The sequence below is a fragment of the Ictidomys tridecemlineatus genome, unplaced genomic scaffold (genome assembly GCF_052094955.1).
Source record: "Ictidomys tridecemlineatus isolate mIctTri1 unplaced genomic scaffold, mIctTri1.hap1 Scaffold_545, whole genome shotgun sequence".
In the NCBI taxonomy this organism is placed as follows: domain Eukaryota; kingdom Metazoa; phylum Chordata; class Mammalia; order Rodentia; family Sciuridae; genus Ictidomys; species Ictidomys tridecemlineatus.
This window is the reverse complement of record NW_027523619.1, coordinates 23,721-48,344: the sequence shown is the minus strand read 5'-3', so window position 1 is coordinate 48,344 and position 24,624 is coordinate 23,721. Positions and strand designations below refer to the sequence as shown.

At 32.8% G+C, this 24,624-nt stretch overlaps 1 long non-coding RNA gene and 1 pseudogene across 1 annotated transcript; both read right to left on the bottom strand.

Annotated features, from left to right (window-relative positions):
- Positions 1-2,586: 2,586 nt before the first annotated feature.
- On the bottom strand, positions 2,587-3,774 carry LOC144374012 (coiled-coil domain-containing protein 71L-like; annotated as a pseudogene).
- Positions 3,775-8,092: 4,318 nt separating this feature from the next.
- On the bottom strand, positions 8,093-18,118 carry LOC144374009 (uncharacterized). Its single transcript, XR_013433538.1, has 3 exons — positions 18,042-18,118; positions 11,858-11,975; positions 8,093-8,249 (listed from the first exon to the last, which is right to left on the bottom strand). It is a non-coding gene; the product is annotated as an uncharacterized LOC144374009 (long non-coding RNA).
- Between the last annotated feature and the right edge of the window lie 6,506 nt (positions 18,119-24,624).

Genomic DNA, 24,624 nt, shown 5'->3' with positions numbered 1-24,624 from the left:
GAAGCTTGCCCTCAGAATCATGACATTACTGGTTTTAGTGACATAGAAAATGAGTTGCTGGTTGTTAAGAAGGAATGTAAAAAATACCAAAAAAGATTATTTGTTGTGCCAGTCACATTTAGGCACCCAAAAGTCAAAAATCAAACAGAAATATATCAAGGTGATAAAATTCCTCCTAGCTTCCTCCTCTACTTTTGTCATATGAGATATAAATGAAGGCAAGAGAACAAACAAATAGGACTTCTTTAAAAAAAAAAAAAACTATACACAAGCTAAGCTACAGACTTACTTCTGAAACAATTAATGGATGCCTCACCATAAAAGCCACTATGCCAAGTTTCTTTTCACACTCTGCCCAAAGGTAATCATAAAATACTTTCACTTTCCTATTAACATACTAGTCAACTATATCAGATGTTTCTCCACATTTTAGAAGTTGCAAGATAGGTTTTGCTAAAGAAAACTTGGCAAAAATATTTCTTACATCTTACTTCACAAACTAGAAACGGCATTATTTAATAGTCCACATGAACCATATTGACTTCAAGATGGGCAATCAGATTCAAACTGAAATCAGATAACCCAAATAAGCCAAAAAAGCATTTAGACACATTCAAGTGCACTAAAGTAACAAGGCATAAGAGGAAAAAAATGTCAAGAATATCAGTTAATTTCTTTACATGGTAAAATGAAGTGCAGGCAAGAATCAAGTGATATAAAGAAATAGAATTCCTACATATTTTTATTGGATATGACACAATATAATCAAAGAATGCACATAATTAAATGCTGTAGCTCAAAGCATCTTTGAAGTAAAGATTCTGCTGATCTTTTTATTTTATGTGACTGCTTACAGATTAGTCCTCTATTTGCTCCTAAAGAATATATTTAAACACTCAATCAATGAATAATCTACAGCAGTTTGTTGTAGAATCAATAATGGGGAATGGTGCATTGTACCAGGATAGTTAGATATACCCATAGGGAGTTTCAGTGGTCAAAATGCTTCCATTGCCAGAAGGTAGTCTGAAAATGGTCTAGAAATTCAATACAGCATTGACCCTACATTGTGTACATGATCCACAGTCAGTTTCTCAAGCATACTTGAAGTTTTAAAAAAGAGCAATTAAAAAAAGCCAGGAATTTTTTAAAAATCTATTTTTAAATAAGATTTTTTTGTTGTGTGAAATAATTTTTAATGTATTAGTTCAAATGAGTTGAACAGCAAAATCTAATCATGTTTGTTGGAGGTTAAATGCATTTAAAATCACTGTATTTAAAAATAATTTCTAATATTTAAAGTTGCATAATATTTCTATTTGTGTATGCATAGTTAAATGCTCATCTACTTCACTCTCCTAAAATCTGGTTAATGAACAACAAGTAACCATCCATAAACACACAATTTGTGATGTCTCTCTTATTTCTATTACATTGTTTTTTTTTCCTTATTGTATTATTGGATTAAGAGCAAGTTAAGTGGCAAGATTTCTAAGTAAACAGATTAAAGCCATTTACCAAATGTTACACAAGTATGTTTGATTTTTACTACATTATGAGAATTGCCAGTATATTTTCATCTAAACACATATCAACATTATACTTTTTAATTATTAGGTGGTTTTATTTGTTTAGTTATTCCAGATTGCTTGAAGATGACAATTTTGTAGCCTAAAATTGGAATGAGATTAGAAATTAGATTTCCTACCAACAGAAAAAAAACACAAAATGAAATATTCTTAATGTGGCAATATAAAAATTTCTTGTCATCCTCATTCACAGAGTTTTTTAATCACAGTTTTAATGCATTAAAATATGTGCATTTAAATGGCACCTTATTAGATAAATTTTAGCACCTAATTTGCATGTTTTAGGTTTCTAATTTTCAAAATTTTAAGGGTAGAATCATTGATATTTTAAGGACTACAAGTATACTAAAAATACTATAGTAAATATTATACATACATATGTATAAAGATACGTTCAATGTTTCATAGGTAGATGTATATATGAGACAAATTCATTGAATGTTAGAAGCTGATTCTAAAATTTAAGTTTGTATTTATGCTAATTTGGTCAAATTATATGGATGAATATATATATAACAAACACGATATACTATGATGTTGAGAATAAAATGCTCTGATAAGCTTTGCACAGCATCTGGTTGATATTTTGATGAAATTTGTTTTTTATATTTAAACAATACTTGATGATAATGTGAATGTTAATTTTCTTTCTAATTTTCTTTCCATATTGGTTGATATGCTTACTTTTTATAGATAAAGGCTACTACTTTGGGGAAGTAAGTTTAAAACGTTAAGCAATTGGACTTTACATCTCTTTTGTTTGTAATCACTGAGCCCATGAAAATCAAAGCCATATAAATTCTTGCATTACTAACAGTCAAGCTTGAACCTCTCAAAAAAAAAAAATCCTTGGTCAAAGCTTTGAAATTCAGTAAAAATTCAGAAACGAGTGGGATTCAGAATACCCTGAGCACAAACTAGTGCAACACCACAAAACATGTTTGATCTTCCGTCCAGAAAGAGGGGTGGCAGTCAAAAAGAAAAATGGAGGCGGGGGTTAAAGAGCAAGCAAATTCTGGCTTTTATTACACAAGCACGAAAACAAATTCCTTTGGAAAAGAATGACTTCTTCGGAGGACTTCCAGACCACTGAGGTAGAGTCCAAAAGGGAGAAAACCAATCTGCCCCTATAGTCCTGGAGACTTCTCAATCTGGGGTTCGGAAGCAAAGGGACCTCCCCTGGGAGTCCTGCAGTCTCCTCCTTCGCAGACGCAGTGCAGGGAGGCGGCAGAGGGTACACCTGTCCCGGAGTTCCAGACGCGGGGACGCATCCCGGGGGCGCAGGGAGGCCATCCCGGGACTTCCTCGCTGGCTTAAAGTGCACTAGGGGACGGTCCTGGTGGAGACTGTAAACACTCGACTGACACTTGTTCATTTCTCCAAGCAGAAACTCCATCTTGGGCCTGGGAGCTGCAGGAGGCGCCCTCGGGGCGGCGTCTCAAGCCCGGGGCACCGGGAAGCGGCGGAGCCTCACCACGGGTTCCAGGTCCACTCGCAGGACTTGGCACGCCGTGCATCGCGCCGCCGCCAGGCTGCGCTCGCCCCACACGTCGCCGCCGACGCGGATGGTGGGGAAGGTGGTCAGCGTCGGGGTGGATGCCCTCCAGATCTCCTCCAGGGTGCGGCCCCGAAGCAGGGCTCGGGCGCCGAGAGCTTCTCCAGGCACGACTCCTCGGGGGCCGCCGGCGGCGGCAGCAGCGGTGGCGGTGACGGTGGAGGCGGAGGGGGCAGCCGGGGGTCCCCTCCTGCCCGCGGCGGTCTCCCGGGCTCCGCGCGTCAGGGCCGGCGCGTCAGGCCGCGGGCGGTAGGGGCCTCCGGGGGTCAGGCACCAGGGCTCGGCAGGTCCTTGCTGCGCAGGATGTGCGGGGAGAACTGGTGCTTGAGGCTGCAGAGGAAGCTCCAGAGCTCCGCATCCGAGCTCATGAACTCGGTGCTGCGGGGCATGAACAGCTTGAAGGCATCGCCCAGCGCCTAGGTGCTGTCCGCCAGCGACAGTTGCGACCAGGAGTACACCACCTTCTCCTCCCGGCCTCCAGCCCAGCCCCTCCTCCCGCTCTAAAGCCGCCGCCCAGGGAGGCCGCTGCCAGGGGCCAGCGCTGGCGCCTCTTCATGCTGCGCCGCATCTGAGGCCACTCGAGGCGCTTGACCTCTGACCTACATACCCAACCCTATTTTGTAATTTTATTTAAATACAGGGTCTCACTAAGTTGCTCAGTGCCTTGCTTTTGCTGAGGCTGGCTTGGAACCCTCAGTCCTCCTGTCTCAGTCTCCCCAGACTTGGTATTCCTGGGGTGTGCCAGGGAGCTCAGTTTCCTCTTTAGAATTCTGGCCAGCAGTAACCCTCCTCCTTACTTGTCTTCAGAATGACTCTTTTCATGTGTAATGTCTATCCTCTGCAGAAGTCAATACTGTCTAATCAAGGCATTATACATTTATTCCATAAATGTTAGGATTTGTGGAAATGTATGTTTAGGAATAACTTTTCAATATTACACAAAAAGCTAGACACTGAATACTATGTATGCACTGATGACAACTGGGTTTAAAGGCATCTATGTGTGATTAAGCTTGTTTAAACTCTGGAGAATGTAGAGCTTATTGTTCACTTAAACTTTTACTGTAATACTGCTGATATACATAACATATTTTTGAAATTGGTTCAATATTAAGAAACAAAATGAGAATAAATATCACTGAATGATTCTTATCATTTATGGGTAGGATCTACATTTAAAATACTTAAAACTTTGCTAATATAAACTATTTTAATTGCTAATTTTTTTTGGAGCGGGTAGTGATGGTTGAACCCAGGGCCAGCAGCTAAGCCACTAAGCAATATCCCTAGCCCATTTAATTTTTTTTTTAATTTTGAGACAGGGTCTTGCTAAGTTGCTGAAGCTGACCTGGAACTTGTGATCCTCCTATTTCAGCCTCCGGAACTGCTGGGATTATAAGCATGTGTGCCCACATCCAGCCTTAATTGCTAATTCTGCTAAATAACTTCATAAAATTTGGAGTGATTTTTGCTCTTTTGCATAAATAAAGAGATGTCATATGTAGGTTCAAAATTTATATTGAGTTATATGCATTCATGAATATGTCAAAATTAACAATGTAAAATATAATGTACTAAAACAAATTTAAAAAGAAGAGAGAAAATAAATTTATGTTAAATGATATGAAAATTCACAATACTTTTATATCTGGTAAAATATTTTATTTTCACAGAAAAATTCATTTAAGCACTTTTTCCCCCTTCTTACCTATTTCATCTTTCCTCATATCTTTCAGCTTATCTACAGTAAGATTTTTTTCTTCTAATCTTGTTAGAATATGTGGTGGTAACACTGAGAGGCTGAGAAAGGAGGATTTCATGTTGAAAGCCATTCTCAGCAATTTAGCTAGGCCCTGAGCAATTTAGTAAGACCCTATTTCAAAATAAAAAAAAAAAATAGAAATGGTTAGAGATGTGGTTCAGTGATTTAGGGCCTGTAGTTTCAATCCCTAGTACTAAAATAAATAATTAAAAGAAAAAAATAAAAAAGGACTGAGGATATATTTTAGTCATAGAGAGCCTCTCAGTTTAATCTGTAGTATTACGAAAAACAAAACAAAACAAAACAAAGAAAAGAAATGAAAGACAAAGAAGACAAAAAATAACTTACTTTATTTCACATGATGGTTTAAATATATGAAGAATTTTTTTTTTACCATAGCAGTTTTTAAAAGTTATAAATTAAATGAGCTGTAGGTTTAGGGAACAATTTTCTTTCAGTACTCAATATTTAAAATCAGAGACCTATCATACTGGAATACATATATTAGGCCTTATATAAGATATATTTGTTACTAAGCCAAACAAACCACTAACTTTCACACCCAGTCCTGATTTACAAGCACAGGTTACATAAAAGATGTACAAATCAATATATTTAATTCTAAGGAGAAACTGTAGTTCATAGAATTTTTCAAAGTAATGTATTCACAGAACAATAGAATTAATTCCTTGGTCTCTAGAGATAAACAAAGAAGAGAAAATGGGGAGTAAGATTCTTACCTGTGCAACATTTGCAGAATCTGACATAAGGGAGAAACTATCCGTCTCTCCTCGGCTGATGGAAGTTTGAAGTAAGATGTTTATTTTCCCATAACTATTTTCTACATCACCAAGAGCTGAGAGTTCACAAAAAAATTTTAATAGAGCATCTAACTCCTCTATTTCTTCTTCTCTGACCTAGAAGAGTCAATATTTTTATAGTAATATTTGGTCTGATTTATTTAAAAACCACATTGCATGTTTTTAAGGTTGCCTTTTAGTATAATGTAATATTTTACTCTTGTACAGCTAAAACCCAGTAATTTTCCCATAGGTAAATTATAAAATATAATATGAAATTGTGTTGAGGCGGGTACAATTATATTTTATTGTTCATCACCAATATTAAAGTTGCCATTGACACATAAAAATTTGATATGACACAAAAATTAAGTCATCTGACATCACCATCCTTCAATTGATGAGGTTTCATTTCTTATTTGACCAGAGTAAAACCTCTGCCCAGACTGATTAGGGCAAACTTGATTATCTTCAAATGCATTTGTTATAGTCATATATTTTTAAATGGTATAATGCATTCATAGCTTAAAGTTGTGAAGTACTATTTCAAAGTATTAAAGTTTTCACTGTTAATAACATTAAATTATAATATGGGTAATACACAACCTATTTAAATTTCTTGACTTGGGATACAAAGCAAAGCATGATGTTAGGTATGCTGTGATATTATTATCTAGAACACTGAATTTTCTTGTACAATAGAAAACACTGCTGATACTACAAATATGCCATATGGCTTTTTTATATTGTATTAGGAATAACAATTAATTTCAAACTTTCATAAATAAATAAATGTACATACCTGACTGAAACTTCAAGTAATCTTACCTTGATCTGATCAAATTATTCAGCTTTGGAGACTATCTCAGATATGTCACCTTCTGTTTTGTGAGCATCGAAGAGTTCATTAAAGGTCTACTAAAGTAAGTGTCAAATTTAATTAAAATAGAAGACCAAAAGATATTATCAAATTTATGAAAGATTAAAAAACACTCCTAAACATAGTTAAGAAAGCCATTAGAACCAAAAAAAAGATCAGTAAAATCATCTAATAAAATCCATACTAAATGTCTAAAAATGTTCAACATAACATTCTGGTCTTGACCTCAGTATAGGCATATGGAAATCTGCATCACTTACTAATTATAAGCTCACATACATCATATAAAATTCTGAGGGAAATAACTAGACAACATGCAATTCAAAGAGTCTCAAAATATGAATAGCGAGAATACACAGAAAAATCAGTTAAAGGCCATACAGAAAAGACAAAGGTACTACACGGCTAGAGTTGCTGAAAAAGAACTGCAAAAAAGAAAGTGTTAGGGTGTAATTTGGCAGCAGTCTACTAGCAAGAGGACAAATGAGAAAGGCTGTCTCATAGAGACAATGAGATATAAGGAGGGAGGACTAGGTCTGGGATTGAGGAACCACCAAATCACAGCTCTGAGATAATATATAAAGAGGTCTTGCAGAAATCTAGTGTCATACAATAGGTTATTCTGAAAAAATGAGGAAAACCCAGTAAGCACATAAAGGTGTTTTTCTGAAACCTGTTTTATATGTAAGCAAATATTAAATCTACAAACCCGAGATTTCATATAAACTGACTTTTTCTTTTTGATGATTTCTATTCTCCTATTTTAAAAACAACTTTATGTACAAAAGGCAAAAATGAATTTAAGAAAAAACTCAAAACACTATCTATTGAAAAAAGTATAAAAATTCAACTTAACTTATTTCAATCTCTTCATATTTAAGTATTCTCCCAACAGGTTATCATTGTATTGACATGTACTGATATATGTACATGAAAACACATAAAGAAATGTATATGCTTTTTAAAAGTAAAAATATTAAAGTATCACATCATCTTAAACAGGACGTTGTTAAAAAGCAACAAATCCTCTTATAATTGTATGGTCAAAATTGGCCTTAAAAGTTTCTTAAATTAACCATCTAGTACAAACAGGCTGAGTTGGTAATTTTAGTAGTTTCTTAAACTCTTCTTTAGTGTTTCTTACTAATATGCAATTAAGTTTTCAACTTTTTATTCAAGGAAATAATTAAGCTATCAAGTCCAGCTTAAAGTCATTCTGGCACACACTCTGTAAGACTCACCAATAGGCTTCAACTATTTCAGGTGTATGTAGTGTTTAGGATATGTTCATGAAACAGGATGACAGAAGAGCACCATTGCTATCTAAAGTCATTTTTTTCCTTGTCATTACTAAAAGTATATTGCTGAATTCATATAAACTAAATGTATTTGCTCATAAGTTGTTTTGTTATTTGGCATTATTAATATATTTTGAAGTCTAGAAAGTATTTGACTGTAAAAACAAACATTTTTGCATTTGTTCCTCTTAGAATATTACCTCAATGGTATTGTATTTAATATAATAGTGGCTGGTGGTTCAACCCAAATCCGTTGAGGAAAAATAACCAGTTCTCTCTTCAAAATGAATCATCTGAGCTTTGTCTAGTTTTCGTCCAACTTCAATGACTAACTGTTCTCGATGCTTTCTTAATGTTGGGTCAATCTACAGGAAAGAAATATAAACACTTGATGTTTTAATTAGACTTTTAAAAACTTAATTTTGAACTGGTACTTTGAAGCATAAAATTATATGTATCAATGGTGTAAAGTGATTTTTCAATACAAAAATATATTGTGCAATATTTAAAACAGATTAAATACAACTATTTTTCAAACATTTATCATTTATTTATGGTAAAAACTTGGTACTCATTGATCAGTCTAACATTTATCATGTATTTATGATAAAAACTTAGTACTCATTGATGAGTCTCTCCCCATCCCTCTCTCCAGCCCCTAGTAACCACCATTCTATTTTCAACCTCTGTAACATCAACTTTTTGAGATTCTACACATGAATGTGATCAGGTGGTACCTGTTCTTTTGTACTTAGCTTATTTCACTTAACATAACAACATCCAGTTCCATCCCTGTTACTGCAAAGACAATATATCAGTCTTTTTATAGCTGAATAATGCACCATTTGTGTATAGGTATTAGATTTTTCTTTATCCATTCATAAGCTGATGAACACTTAGGCTGCTTCCATTTCTTTGCATGGATAGTGCTGCAATGAACACAGGAGAACAGATGTTCTTCAACATACTGATTTCATTTCCTTTGGGTATATACCCAGTATTGAAGCTGCTGATCAGAGATTTTTCAATTATAAATTCTGAAGTACATTCTATACATTTAAGAAACAACTAGAAAATATTGTATTTGATTAAATAAAGAAAGCTTTAAAATTCATTAAAATTATCAATCCACATAGTCTTTTTGGATAATAAAACTATCAGTCTGTACAATCTCTTTAGATACCAATATTATTCTTCCATGGTCTTATAATCTTTAAGGTTATAGACACAGGGAATTGGGTATAAGGAAAAAAAAAATATCATCTTCTAATTCCCACACTTAAATAGGCACTTTAAATTACCAAACCATACTTCTATTTTATCAGTCATTTGGAGATATGATGGCAAAAAATGCTTTCCCCTGTCAAAGGTAAAATAAATGAATGGTTATCCCCTTAAAAATACAATTCTATTGTTTTAGTAGTTTTCACAACTGTTGGTGGAAAAATCCATTTTGTCTATAATAATAATAGAATCAAAGAATAAAATGAAGTTGACAGTGAACTTTTATATAGTTTTAAAACTATTATAATTTTTTTCTAAGTATAAATTGATATTCAATACAAAATACTAACAAATATTCTTTTTGCTATGTATATACATGCACAACCATACTGTACAAGTGCACAACCATACACATCTAAGTCTTGAAGATTAATCTCTTGTTATGAGCAATAATGTAAAATATGATCTTTAATGGGGTGTTGGAGAAGTAGTAAACCTCCTTAGAAATCTAATGAGTTAATATTTCCACCATTTGTTTTAACTTAGATCTTTTTGGCAGCTTAAAAAAGTTTTAAAAATCAGAAAAATTAGGCAAAAGGAAACCAACTGCAGATAAGTAACATAGCATCAAGAGTATTATCAGCAAATATTTGCTATAAGTGATACTATATATATCAGGTCCAAATTACTTGATTTGTTTTTGTCTATAAGAATTCTATAGATACAAATTTACAGAGCAACAAAATCAAAACATATAAGTTAAAGAAAAAGTTAAGATATAGAACTGTAAATGCAGTAAAACTATGAATCCTGGAATGAAACAAAATTCCTCTTTCTTAAATACCAGAAAACTATGTTAAAGTTTTCATTATACTGCAAAAAAACTTTTGATATTAACCTAATACTTAAAAATCAATTGATGTGTTTATCTTATTCCAAGGAATATTTAACCCATGAAAATACATGTACTTGTTTAATTTTAGTCCTTCAGAAAATTTTCATTGTACCTTTGACTATTCTCACAATGATCATATTTGTGATGAGAACATTTAGAGACACATTATTTAAAAAGTGCAAGGTCTGTTGGGATTGTTGGGTCACAGCAGCACAAATCACAATAGTCAAGTTATGTAACCAGTTCAGGTACCCATTAACATATGAACAAATGGAGAAAATATGGTATATGTACAAAATGGAGTTTTATTCAGACATAAAGAAGAATGAAATTATGGCATTTGCTGGCAAATGGATGGAACTGGAGAACACCATGCTAAGTGAAATAAGCCAGACTCAAAAAGTCAAGGCCTTATGTTTTATCTCATGTGGAAGCAAGAGATAACTAAGGAACTAAAAAAATAGAGAAAGGGGGTGGGCAATGTCCCATGAAAATAGAACAGAGATTAGCGAAGTAGATAAAGGGTACAGAGGGAAGGGAGAAGGGATGGAAAAGGGAGGAACTGAGTGAATAAACTGACCAAATTATGCTATGCACATGTATGAATAACCCACAGTGATTCCCACCTTTATGTGTGTCTATAGAGTACCAGTTAAAAATTAATAAATATAAAAATGTATGAAATCACAGATGATAAAGCAGTTATAAATTGCTTATAAAATAAGACATCCATTTGAAGATCAGCACATATTTTAACTGAGAAGCAGAAAAGTAGTGGAATTCTATGTAAAGAAGACCGAAGTATGAAAACCTAAGAATTTCAGATTACCAGCTTCAGAACGAGTTGCTACTACTATTTTTAATGTTTCCCCCCTAAGTCTTAAGTTTCAACTCTTCCATGGCAAAATCTACTGTACAAGAAAAGGAAAAATGAAAGAAAACCCCCAAAAGTTTAGCAATTGCTTTGATAACAAATGCACATAATACATATATATATATATATGTATACACATATTTACCAATACATGCACATACATTCAATGCATATGTATGTGTATTTATCAATACAATATTTGTGTGTATATATATTGGCAAATAGAGAAAAACTATAATTTTGAGTTAGACTCAACCTCTTTGATAATTTTGACTTAACAGAAGTAAATATCATATGAAGATGGTGAAATAATGTTTTTATTACATTACAACTGAATTTTATCTGTAATTAGGAAGCATTTACAGTATATAAAGCAGAGTTCTAAAGAAAAGACAAGATCTGTAAGCCACATGGACCACACAACTATAAAGCTCATAGGAAGACCTGCTATCACGTGTATGTAATTCTCTGTCTATGCACACACATTGAATCATGAAACTGACTTTAAACTTTAAACTGTTAAGACAATAATGCTTTAATGCTATCTTTTATTTCACTATAGGGCATAGAAGGGACATGACAGGAGGAGTAGATTTTATATAACAAGCCTATTTTTAAAAATGGTCTATGTTTCCTTATATCTGGTTATTTCTAAAACTAAATGTACCAGAGTAAAAACTCATGTTGAAATATCAACATCTAACAGAAATATACCTGAAAAATAGTATGATACAAATATCAACATTATTAATGGGAAAAGATATTTAAATAAAGGAAAATAATTACAAGAAACAAATTTAATTTTTTAGTGTATTTTAAAAAATGATTAAGAATCTTTATTTTTCTTCTAGGTCCATAACTCTTTTCAGATGAGGCAAAAGTAGCAAATATTTATCCTCACATCATGAAAGGATTACAGAACCAAAAAGAAGGCTTGAGGGTTTTTTTTTTTTTTTAATAAATGAGTTTGCGTTTTCTACCTGATAAGCTTTGTGACTGATGCCATACACTAATGGATTTTCTCTCATCCATACATAAAGGTAAGTAACTTATCCACTTCAATGCTTCTTCCACGTTTGTGACTGTTCCCAGAGCAATCTGCAAATCAAAAATACAACAGAAATTAAAGGAATGCATTAAAGTCAAACATAAACATTACAGCAAAGGCCACTCTGCCAGAAATTAAGTTTTCAAAATAGATCATTGTGCCACATTTGAAAGTAGGTAAGCACAATCATTGAAATGACTTCTCAGTTAATGAAAACAGCAGTCCTCTTTATTTCATTGAGAATAGTACATTGGAAATGCTATCTTCCCAAACTGAATTTACTCAATGATGACATTTGATTGTTTTTTCCTGTATAAATTTTAATTCTACATAGCATTAAGGACATTTTTGACATTTGTTAATTCTTTTTCATATTCTGTATCTGTTTTTTTTTAGTTTCATTTTATATTTATAAAACTACTGAGTATGTTTAAATTTAAGTGTACCAGAATAAAAATAACAAAATATGGGGCTGGGGTTGTAGGAGAGCACTTGTCTAAGCACATTTGAGGCACTGGGCTTAACCCTCAGCACCACATAAAAAAATAAGCAAAATGAATAAAGATTAAAAAATAAAACTCAACATTATTTAAAAAATAATTAAATATTAATTCTGTCGATCTTTATCCTGATTCTACGCACTGTCATCAATAAAACCATAGAAGGTACAAAGGTAGTTTTTACCTTTAGAGCTACTCATTTAGAGGACTGCCAGTATAAACATACAATATGCGTATAATGGAAAATGCAATTATTTCTGCACAAAACAAAGCAAATTTATTGGTATTTAGACATATTAATATTTATGCTTTCAAAATCATACAAGAATAGGGTGTTTTTTAAAATTGTTAACCTTTAAAACAAGCAATGGGAAAATATGATATTTAAACATTTGAACCAAAGTTATCATTGGATGATTGTTTAGATTATATTCAGAAAGGAAATATAATGTTTAATATAGCATTTGAAGTGATTTGTAATATATTTATTAAATAAAACCAAAGGATAATAATTTAGAACACAACAATAAATATAAGATCTGTGTAATAAAGAGAAAGACATGATTAGATAAGAATATTAATTCAGAATTATAATGAGATGTATTCTTAAAATAGTTCCTTAGGCAAGGGAAGTAATTCTGCTTTTACTTAATGTATCCTTTTTACTTTAACTATTAACCAAATTTGTAAAACTTGACAGCTGTAAATTTGTACCTGAACCCATTTTTTTTACTCACAGGAGGGGAAAAAAAGGAAAACAAATGGTGCCATTTTTGTACTAAAATTGAAGAAAATAAAAATCTTCATGTTTGATCTAGTCGCTGTATTATAATTTTTAATTTTATATAACTTTTATTGTGAAATAAAAATGTAGAAGGACTGAGAGTGGTACAGTACATGATTAGTATGCAGAAGGTCCTAGGTTCAATTCTGAGCACCAAACAAAACAAAATACAACAACAACAAAAAATTGTACATTTAGCTACTTTGAATGAATTGAAGATGAGATACAGCAGCATATAATTTTTACTGTAATATTACATCATAGTATTTGTTATTTAAAAAGTGGGACAACCAAAAGTAAAAAAAAAAATACATAAGAAGATTCTGCCTATTTGCTTCTAAATTTCTACTACTTTACTTAAAAATGACCAAGCCATTCATACTATAAGTAAGTACATTTCCTAAATGTAAACTGTAAAGCTTTTCAGAAAATGAAAGGCAGTAAGAATTAAAATTAAGCCAATAAGAGAGTTGTGTAGGATGTTTAAACAGTTTTTCCAGTCTGCTTAGGTAAATAAAACTAGTTTGATGATACGGATAAATAGCTGAGAGTCTCACCTATTTCTGATTTTATTATTTGCAAGTCAAAAATGTATTGTCATATAACCCATATATTCCTTTATAGTGACCTATATTCTCTTATTACTTTACGTTATTACTTTAAAATAACAACCTATATTCATTCCGTTTTGACCTTATGATGCTCTTTTAAAATACTATACAAATCTCAAGAGACAAAAATTTTATAAAGGACAATTTAAAAATCAGACTTATCAAATAAACATCAATAATTACCTATTGCTATTAGTTATAAGATTAGAAGAAAAAGTAGGTATCAAAAATTAGATCATGTAATGGAAATCTTCTAAAAATTCATTAAAAGGGAAGAGATTATCCAGAAAAAATAAATGTAAAGGTACAACTTATTTTGAGACTAATCCTTGAATGCCACCTAGTGACAAAAATAAAACTTTTCTTGAAAATATTTGCTGTCGCCTAGTGGCTATCTGATACAGGAGCCTTTCATAAAACAAGTATTTTTTCCATACTCTCTCTTTTTGAAATTTATTTATTTATCTCCATAATCATAACAAATCACTAAAAAGCCTATATATAATTTAAGGTACAATGGATATGGTAACAAATAGTATGGTCCCTGACCTCACTTCTCTAGTCATGGAGGTGAGATATGTATAAATAATTAAGATGACAAATAGAAGCCCAACATCCACAGAGTCTAGCACATACAAGATACTCAAAAATATAACATGTAAAAGTGACATTAGTGTATAGTGTAATAAAATTAATTCTTCCTTAACAATAATAAAATCAACTCCAAATTTGGTAATTCAGAAATCAGACTCAAGTGTCACTTAATATTTATCTATTTAAACTTTAGTCTTTAAGGTTATCTTATTTATTTTTACTATATGTGTGTTTTAAAAAACTAGTTAAAACCATTCATATAGTTTCTATTAACTTTATATAGTTTTTAGAAACTAAATAAGCAAATATAATCATGAGTATAATTTTTAATTTTATATATATACTGCTTAAGTAGGGCTACATATGAAGGGATCATCAGAAAATAGTGATACTATATTGCTTACCAACTTGGAACAGGCACTTATTGAATTTTCACAATGAGAGCATCTATATTTCATAAAAAAGAAAATTGGGCCTTTCTAAGTGAAGTGAGTAGAGTAATAGCTTCCTAGGGCAGAAGGCCTATGTTGAGGAGTAATGAGAATAAGAAGTGGGAAGGGTAGTCAGACTGTGGAGGTTTTAACTCAAGAGCCATTGTATGTACAACATCCTGAAGAGACAAAAACTCTGTGTACACAAAGAATGTATATGTTAGGATATAGAATAATTAACAAAGTTATAAAGTATGGAATATAGGGATTAGAACAGAGTATACACTGAGCAACATGAATACATTTTAATTAGCCTGAAATACATATATCAGTGTTTCTCACAGTGCAAAAATAAGTGGCTCTTTATAGGAAAGGGATTTGTTACTTCTCAACTTTGCATTATGAAGTCAGCCCCATTAGGCATCAATCAGCAAAGATGTCTCATAAAATATTTGCATTAAATTATACTTCATAAAATATTTTCTCCAATTTTTCTAAATTCAAGGTCAAAATTGATATTCAGGAAATCAAATATATTAATAAAGGCAACATTACTATCCTAACATAATCTTTATGTTGATTAGTGATATTTTAGAGTCTTACGGAGATTTTTTTGCAGTCTAAGGACTTACAAATCTATTATCTTAAGAATGCAGCACAGATTTATGTTATAAACCAATTTCACACTTGATGTGTACAGATGACTAAGTTTAATTTCACATTCAACTATAATTTAAAGGAGTTTGTTTCATTAACAGGAAAATTTACTGTAACAGGGAGCTCTTCCAGTAAACCAAGATATGAGCAAGTTTAGCAATGGCTGTACTTCATTATAGTAACTAAAAATTTTCAATCTATATGTTTCATTATTTAAATGCCCTTTATATCACTAAATGGAATTGTGCTCAGAGTGTGTTGACATTTCTGAAAATGACATTTCTAGCAAGTACTTTAATTAATATGAGATGAACTTAAGCGCTATTTTTATATGCAGGGCTAGATCACATAGTTTCACTGGTGCTACTTTTTTGTCCCCAGGAAAGAGTTCCCTGAGGACAAGAGCATTGTTTTGCTTACTTTGTGTCTTCTGCATAATAACATCAACACATTGTGACTACCACTTACAAAAACTATCAAGAACCAATTCTAGGTGTGCTAAGATTTAATATTCCTTGACATGCTCTTTAAGCTAAATTTTAGAAAAACAGGATTTTTTTTACTGTAAATGTTAATAGAAATTATGGCTACCATTTTTGAAAATGTTTAGTTCAGGTTTTAGAAGAAAAGAAGGGAGAATCTTAATGTAGGGTAATGTATTTTTTTAACTTATTACATTTTTAATAAGATTACAGAAGTCTTAAGCAACAATGAAAAGATCTTGGTTAGAGCTAAATAGACCACAGTTTGAATATTATTTCTAAAAATTATAACTTAGTGACCCTGGGCAGTTACACGTCTCTCTGAGTATAATATCTACTTAGCAGCTCTGACAGAATAAGAGAATGTACATGAAGCACCCAGCAGTCTCTAGCCTATGCTACTATTACCATCACTTTGCAGTAATAGATTTTATCCCATTATAAACACTCTTGGCCCACACCTAATTACTTACACCATGTAATCAGGTTAGGCAATGAGGACCAAAATTGAGCTATGATAATATTTTCTTTGGAGTCAAATTTTATTTTCTAATATCTTTTTGTTGTCCTGTAATTTTGTTAAGGTAAACCAGTGCTCTTCATGCTTTTTTTCTTACTTTCAAACTTATCTTCCAAAACGTATCTATTGTCTGAACTCAGACTAAGTTTACTATCATCATGAAAAAAGCCTTTTTTGATAGCCCCAGGTCAAACATATTTTCTCCTTCTACCAAGTACTTCTATGGAAGTTGCCATTTTCTTTCCATATCTTTTTTTCTCCTTTTGAACTATATGCTTCTTAACAGAAGAACTACATAATGTAGAGTGTGTCTTTCATTCTCTATAAAGAATCTTGTAAATAACCTGAATAGAATTTCTATAGATTGTTTAAGAAGTACGCCAGATAGACTTGCACACAATAAGTAATATTTGATTGTAAATATGATTGTGAATATTTCATTCATTTATTCAATATTTACATCTTAGCTAAATTACCTAAATTATTTGAGTTAACTTTAAAAAAAAGGATACTGAGGTAGGAAAGCGTTGAATACTTGTGCAGTCATTAAAAATGTCATGAAAACATTGCACTTAATTTTAAACATTCATTTGAAAGTTTGAGATATATATATATATATATATATATATATATACATACATACATGTATACATATACTCTAAATTGTAAAAATGTTTATTTTCTTTACCAGTTGAGATGTTACCTATGCTTTCTAGGTTCATTATTTAAATCCTATTGCTGGGGGTGGGGTGACGAATAACTTGTGTACAGTTGATACAGCAGAAGAGGGAGCTGTTTATTATAGGACAACAGAGCTATTTATACATTTTGCACAGCTTATCTTAATTAGCATAAACTAGATACATCAGTCAATCAATAAGGAATTTCCACACTTAATGGCTCGCTTTTGTTACTTTTCAAACCACTCCCTCTGGCATTTTGCCAGGCACCAATCAGACTTGTTTACAAACTCTAACATTCCCCTGGCAAAATACCAGGTGTTATTTTGACTTGTTTACAGACTCTAACATCCTATTATTAAAGTCTCCCCCCACACACTCCCACATGCCTACACACACACATTTGAAATAAGACATTATACTCTTGCTCAATTTAGGCAATCACATTTTACATAACAAAGATAATCAAATGACCTAATAAAGACAAGAAAGCTTCATAAACCTTAGAAAAACTTCATACAAATATTAATCATCAATTGAGCACTAAACATATCAGTTATTGCTATTTCTGTTTCCCTGATTTGTAAACTTTGGATTGTATTTCTGATCTATAGCAAAACCTCATAGATTGCAAGTGTGATCATTTAACAATGAGTTCCGTTCAGTATTGTTTTCTACATTTATACTGCTGTGAGTTAATCAACAATATTGCCCCCCACCACCCCAGCCTCTTTTGTCTTATGACTATATAGCATAATCTGTATACCTAAACACTACAAAGCAAAAACCAACTCAACCTTTATCGTTATTCTTAAAGCTGACAATTCTATCCCAACTTTTGGCTGATCAGATCTTACCTCTGCATTTAGGTTATCTGCAAGACTTTCCAGAAACTGACTCTCAATTGGGTTTTGTTCAGTGAGCAGAGTGAGGTAATGGCTGAGTTTATCATGTGTTGTTATAATGACTCCTTCCCCAAATTTGTCAAATTGTGGTGGTCCAGCTCGGCCAAATATCTGCATGACATCTAAAATTCCAAGGTCAATACAGGAGCCTCTTTTTGCAGCATATATTTGTGTTCCCTAGATAAGAAAAAGTTAATAAAAATTTACATAAGTATACATAAATATAATCCTGAAGAGCTAAATACTGAAATTGGGCAAATACAGTAAGATCTCAAAAGTGTACTTTAACTAATCCCTTCATCATCTGTGATAGTTACATTTTTACAACATAAACTGAATTTTATTGGAGAAAATATTTTTTCTCTTATATAAATTAACATTGAAAGAAACAGCCAAATCACAATATTTTTTCTAAATAAATCAATCCATAGGTTTGTTTTAACACTCACAGGAATCTGTATCAAAAGAAGGTAAGCTCCTACCTTAATAATAACAGCATGAGCAGGGAGATTGAAACCCCAGGCTAACGTAGCTGTACAGACTCCAGGTAGTGTCATCAATCCCCATCTATACTACCAGAAACAACAGCACAAACATCCCCATTTCTGGGTAAAGCCTCCTATATTTCAAGTTTGCCAAACTAATGAGAGAGAGAGAGAGAGAGAGAGAGAGAGAGAGAGAGAGAGAGAGCGCAATAGTAACATGTATGATTAACATGTATGACTATTTATTTTTAGTCATACATGATAGCAGAATGTATTTTGACATATAATACATTCATGGAATGTACATACATCAATCATATTGTCTATTCTATTCTGCTGTCCTTCCTATCCTCATTACTCCTCCCCTCCTCTCACATCCTTTCTCTCTTTCCAATGTAATGTGACACACTTTTTTTTTCTTTTTTGTCATTACAACATCATATATGTATTCTGTATAATAATGAGGTTCTCCTTCCATCTTCCATGCAACTCCCCTTTTCCCTTTTTCCCTCCCACCTCTCTTCCCTATTTAATGGTAGCCTTCTTCTCATGCTCTTCCTCCCTGTCCCATTTTGAGTCACCCACCTTATATCAGAGAAGATATTTGGCATTTGTTTTTTAGGGATTGGCTAACTTCACTTAGCATAATCTGCTCTAATGCCATCCATTTGCCTGCAAATGCCATGGTCTTGTTATTTTTTAGTGCCGAGTAATATTCCATTATGTATAAATGCCCCATTTTTTAATCCATTCATCTATTGAAGGGCATCTAGGTTGGTTCCACATTCTAGCTATTATGAATTGTGCTGCTATAAACATTGATGTGGCTGTGTCCCTGTAGTATGCTCTTTTAAGGTCTTTTGGGTATAGTCCAAGAAGGGCAATAGCTGGGTCAAATGGTGGTTCCATTCCCAGCTTTCCAAGGAATCTCCATACTGCTTTCCAAATTGGCTGCACCAATTTGCAGTCCCACTAGCAATGTATGAGTGTACCTCCCCCCCCACATCCTCGCCAGCACTTATTGTTGTTTGACTTCATAATGGCTGCCATTTTTATTGGAGTGAGATGGTATCTTAGAGTAGTTTTAATTTGTATTTCTCTGATTGCTAGAGATGGTGAGCATTTTTTCATGTATTGTTGATTGATTGTATATCCTCTTCTGAGAAGTTTCTGTTCAAGTCCTTGGCCCATTTGTTGATTGGGTTATTTGCTTCTTTGTTCTTTGTATATTCTAGAGATTAGAGCTCTATCTGATGTTTGAGGGGTAAAAATTTGTTCCCAGGATGTAGGCTCCCTATTCACCTCACATATTATTTCTCTTGCTGAGAAAAAACTTTTTAGTTTGAATTCATCCCATTTGTTGATTCTTGGTTTTAACTCTTGTGCTATAAGAGTCTTATTAAGAAATTTGGGGCCTGCCCCCATGTGATGAAGATTAGGGCCAACTTTATCTTCTATTAGACACAGTGTCTCTGGTCTGATTCATAGCTCCTTGATCCATTTTGAGTTCACTTTTGTGCATGGTGAGAGAGAGGGATTCAATTTCATTTTGTTGCATATGGATTTCCAGTTCTCGAAGCACCATTTGTTGAAGATGTTATTCTTTCTCCATTGCATTGTTTTAGCACCTTTGTCAAATATAAGATAGTTGTAATTTTGTGGATTGGTCTCTGTGTCCTCTATTCTGTATCATTGGTCCACCTGCCTGTTTTGGTACCAGTACCATGCTGTTTTTGTTACTATTGCTCTATAGTATAGTTTAAAATCTGGAATCGCGATACCACCAATTTCACTCTTCCTGCCTAGAATTACTTTAGCTATTCTGGGTCTCTTATTTCTCCAGATGAATTTCATGATTTATTTTTCTATTTCTGTAAGGAATGTCATTGGGATTTTGATGGGAGTTGCATTGAATATGTAAATTGCTTTTGATAATATGGCCATCTTAATACTATTAATTCTACCAATCCATGAGCAAGGTAAATCCTTCCATCTTCTAAGGTCTTCTTCTATTTCTTTCTTCAGGGTTCTGTAGTTTTTATTGTATAGATCTTTCACCTCTTTTGTTAGAGCCCACTTTTTGTCCTTAATTATACCTAAAGATGACAATTTTTCTATTTTATTTTGATTTATCAGCTGTATTACAGTAATACCCTTCTCCTACCCAACTTGGCATTTATTCTTACTCTTTCTCTAGCTTAGATAGCAGAGCCTAGTGAAAAACTTTGGGTTTTTCAACTGGTTTTTAAAAACTCTATCTACACTAGACTGGGGATGGAGTCAAGGGGCATAAGACTTGCCTAGTGTGTGGGAAAATCTGGGTTCTATCCCCAGCATGGCAAAAAAAAAGATTTAACCCTAAAAATTATATTTACACTTAAGCACCTTGGTGAACTATAAACTTTAAAAAAAAATCATCCATAACTGATTTATGAAAGAGGCACATAAAATTGTACTGAGCAAGATAATGGTTTTATCTTGGATGAACTTAAGTTATGATGGAAGAGGCTGAGACTTTCACAAAATCTATAAGTTAAAATGTATTTTTCTGTACTGATAGAAAGATACACTACAAATTATTTTTCTCATGTCTTAGTTTTTTATTCCACACTTTCACAAGCATTTTAAATTTCTTTTCTTTATAATTCTTCAAAACAAAAAAGAATACTGGATAAGAGATGAAGGGGTTAAAGATGTAAGTAAGCTATACAACAATGCAATATACTCGAGAGCAAAGTATAATCAATACAGAAATATGGCAGCTTTAGTGACAAAATCTGTAACATAAAGAGACTTGGACAAGAGGACAAGCTGGTTTCTAATCTGCTATGTATAAAAATACAGGTCACTTGATTAAAAAAAACATTAAAATAAATTTTATAACAACAAATTATAAAACATCAAATTGATAAATATTTTAATTCCTAGTTTTTAGTTTGAAACATATTAAAATATTGGGGTTCTATGTTTATTTTGCCATCCTTATTGTTCTACCTACTAGGTTCCCAAAACTTTGCAGAATTTTTCTTCCTCATCTCAACAAAAAAATTTAGGAAAGATTTAAGATTTAAATGTAGAAAACAAACTTTAAATCTATCAGAAGAAAAATACAGGAGTTCATAAACTTGGTATGCACTAGGAATTCCAAGAAAACATAATAAAACAAAAAAGGTACAAACCATAAAAGAGTTGACAAATTTAACACCTTACAATTAGTCTGCATGGCAAGAGCAGATGGAGTTGGTTCATTTCATCTTATTCTTGCTTATTACATTTAAAAACTCTAGAGAAAATGGATGAAATGGACATCAGGAAGCTCTAAAAAGTGGAAATGAAGTAGGACTATATGAAGACCTCAGGCCTCCAGAAAAGAACTGGCAGTGAGTAGCTGGCTTTGCTTTCTTTGCTGCCTATATATCCCAGACTGGCAAAGCAGCTTACAGCTCAGAATGTCAATGAAGTTGTACTCCCTCCTGAAACAATCCAAAAAATATAGAAAAACAACAATAACAAGATGAGACTGCTTTCTCTATACAAAGGCAAAGAGAGGACAAACCCAATAAACACAATCTGTGTGACAAGAGCCAAAAACCATAAGAGAAAACAGTGGTCCTTCCCCAACTGTTTGCAGACACTGGCACAGTGGGGTAGGAATAGGTACAGAGTCCTAACCACTGTCTCACCTAGGTAGTAACAAGTAACAAGATTTAAACACAAACTAGACTTTGATAATAAAACTAATACTGAAAAGATCCCACAATCAACTTAAAATAATGTTTACCAAGAATCAGGAAAATCTCAACTCAGAAGAAACACACAGTAGATGCCAATATGAGAGACAAAGATTTTGGAAAAATATGACAAGACTTTTAAAGTACAAAGACAAAAGGTATAAAAAGTTCTTCAAGGATCCTTCAAACACCCTTGAAACAAATGAGAAAATAAAATATCTCATCAAAGAAACACAAATATAAAAAAATAGAAATTTAGAATTGAAAAATTCAATAACCTAAATTAAAAACTCATTAGAAGTGCTCAAGAGCAAAATGTAGATAATAGAAGAAACAATGAACTAAAAAAGAGATTAATACAGGGCTGAATCTAGCTCAGTGGCAAAGTGTCTGCATCACATTTACTTAGCCCTGGGTTTGAGCCCCAGTTCCAAAAGACAAAAAAAAAAAAAATAACCCCACAAAGAAAAAATAGAAAAATAAAAAAGAGAACAATAGAAATTATCCAAACTGAACAACACAGTAAAAAAGAGATCTCTCGATCCTGTGAGACAACATTAAAAGATCTAATAGTCTTGGTCAATGAATTCAGTAAGGAAAGAAGAGAGGGTGATGAATTCAAGAAATAAAGGCTCAACCTTTCCCAAATCTGACAAAAGAAAAATTCACAGAAAAACAATCTGATAAAATCAACAGATTCCAGAAGCTGAGGAAACACCAAACATGGTAAGCGCAAAGAAATCTATAATAAGGCACACCATACATAAACTTCTAGAAACTGACGGCAAAGAAAGGATCTTAAAAGCAGCCCAACAGAAACAACATATTACACATGAAAGAACAACAACTTTAATGGGTTGGGTTTCTCCTTAGAAACTATTAAGGCTCGAAAACAGTGGTAGTGCATTATCAAGGCTTGAAAGAAAAGACTGACAATTCACAAACCTATTTCCAAAAAAAAAAAAAAGTCCTTCAGGAATGAAGATAAAATAAAGACATTCTCAGATTTTATGCAGAAAGGTAGCAATAGTAAGTCATTCATACAATATACAAATATCCAGATAAAACTGCAACCTGAACACATGTAATATTAATCCAACTCCATTTGCCCTAAGTACCATATATACATATTCTCAGAGAAATAATCAATTGACTCTATACTAAGAAAAAACCCTTGAGAGACAAGGAAATGAAAGCAGTGTAACATCAACCTCGAGTGTGACCTGAGTTTATAAGCACCAATGCCACCCATACCCTAACAACCAAGGTTGATGGAGCACTCTCTAGCAGAGTAATACAAAATAAATTGGAGGTTCACTTACCTGTTGCTCAGGCACTTAAGAGATTGAACATAATCACCTTCCATTCCCAATCAAAACAGAAAAAAATCAAAACCTTAAATAAGCCAGCTCTACAACAATGAAAACAACAAAAGCTGTGAAGATCAACAGCACCAATGCCAAGAAAGCAAATATAAAAAGAGAAGAAAAATTTCAAAACTCAGCAAATGTCTTGCTTTGACACAGAGGACAGGAGAAATCATTATTCTAAAGTATATGACCAGTGTTTTATAACTTCAAAATTAATAGTAGAGAACAATTAAATATAAGAAAGGATCCTTATCCTTATATAACATGAATCTGAAAAGTTATATCCATGTTTTTAGCAATGACAAATTACTGAATTTTTTCAAATTTGATCAAAATTACTTTTTGGCTGAACACCAAAAAAGTATTGTTGTCTGTATTAACTATTTCTCCTGATTATAAATCTTAGAATTATATGATTATGTCTCATAAAAGAAAATTGTATATTCAAGTCTCAATAAAATCATAATTGCTGCTAGACCCGATGGTCCCTCTTGAACCACAAAATAGATCACATCTCATATTACATTTAATTTATACAAGATTCCTAACAAGCTAGGTAGTTGGACTTACTTCAATAAGCAATAAAGAACCAATGAAAGTCTATGAGCAAGGAAATAATATGATCAGAGCAGCATGACAGAAAATTTGCAAATGAGATTAATTTGCCTTCTCATGTTTACAAGAAAAAAGGAGGGAGGGGGTAATAGTATCCACACTGATAAAATCAGAGGAAAATTTAAAATATATTTAATTTAGTTAAATATTGGGAAACTTACCAAAAAATATAAAATGGAAATAATTTTAAAAGCTAATAAAATTAGAAAATTGAAAAAAGTAGGAAAAACCTGGTTAAAAATAAAACTTGAATGTGAGTTTTTTCCCACATGCTTTGCTTTACTTCCTGCTTTGTTCTTTCTATAGTCCAATCCAAAAGGCCATGATAGCAATC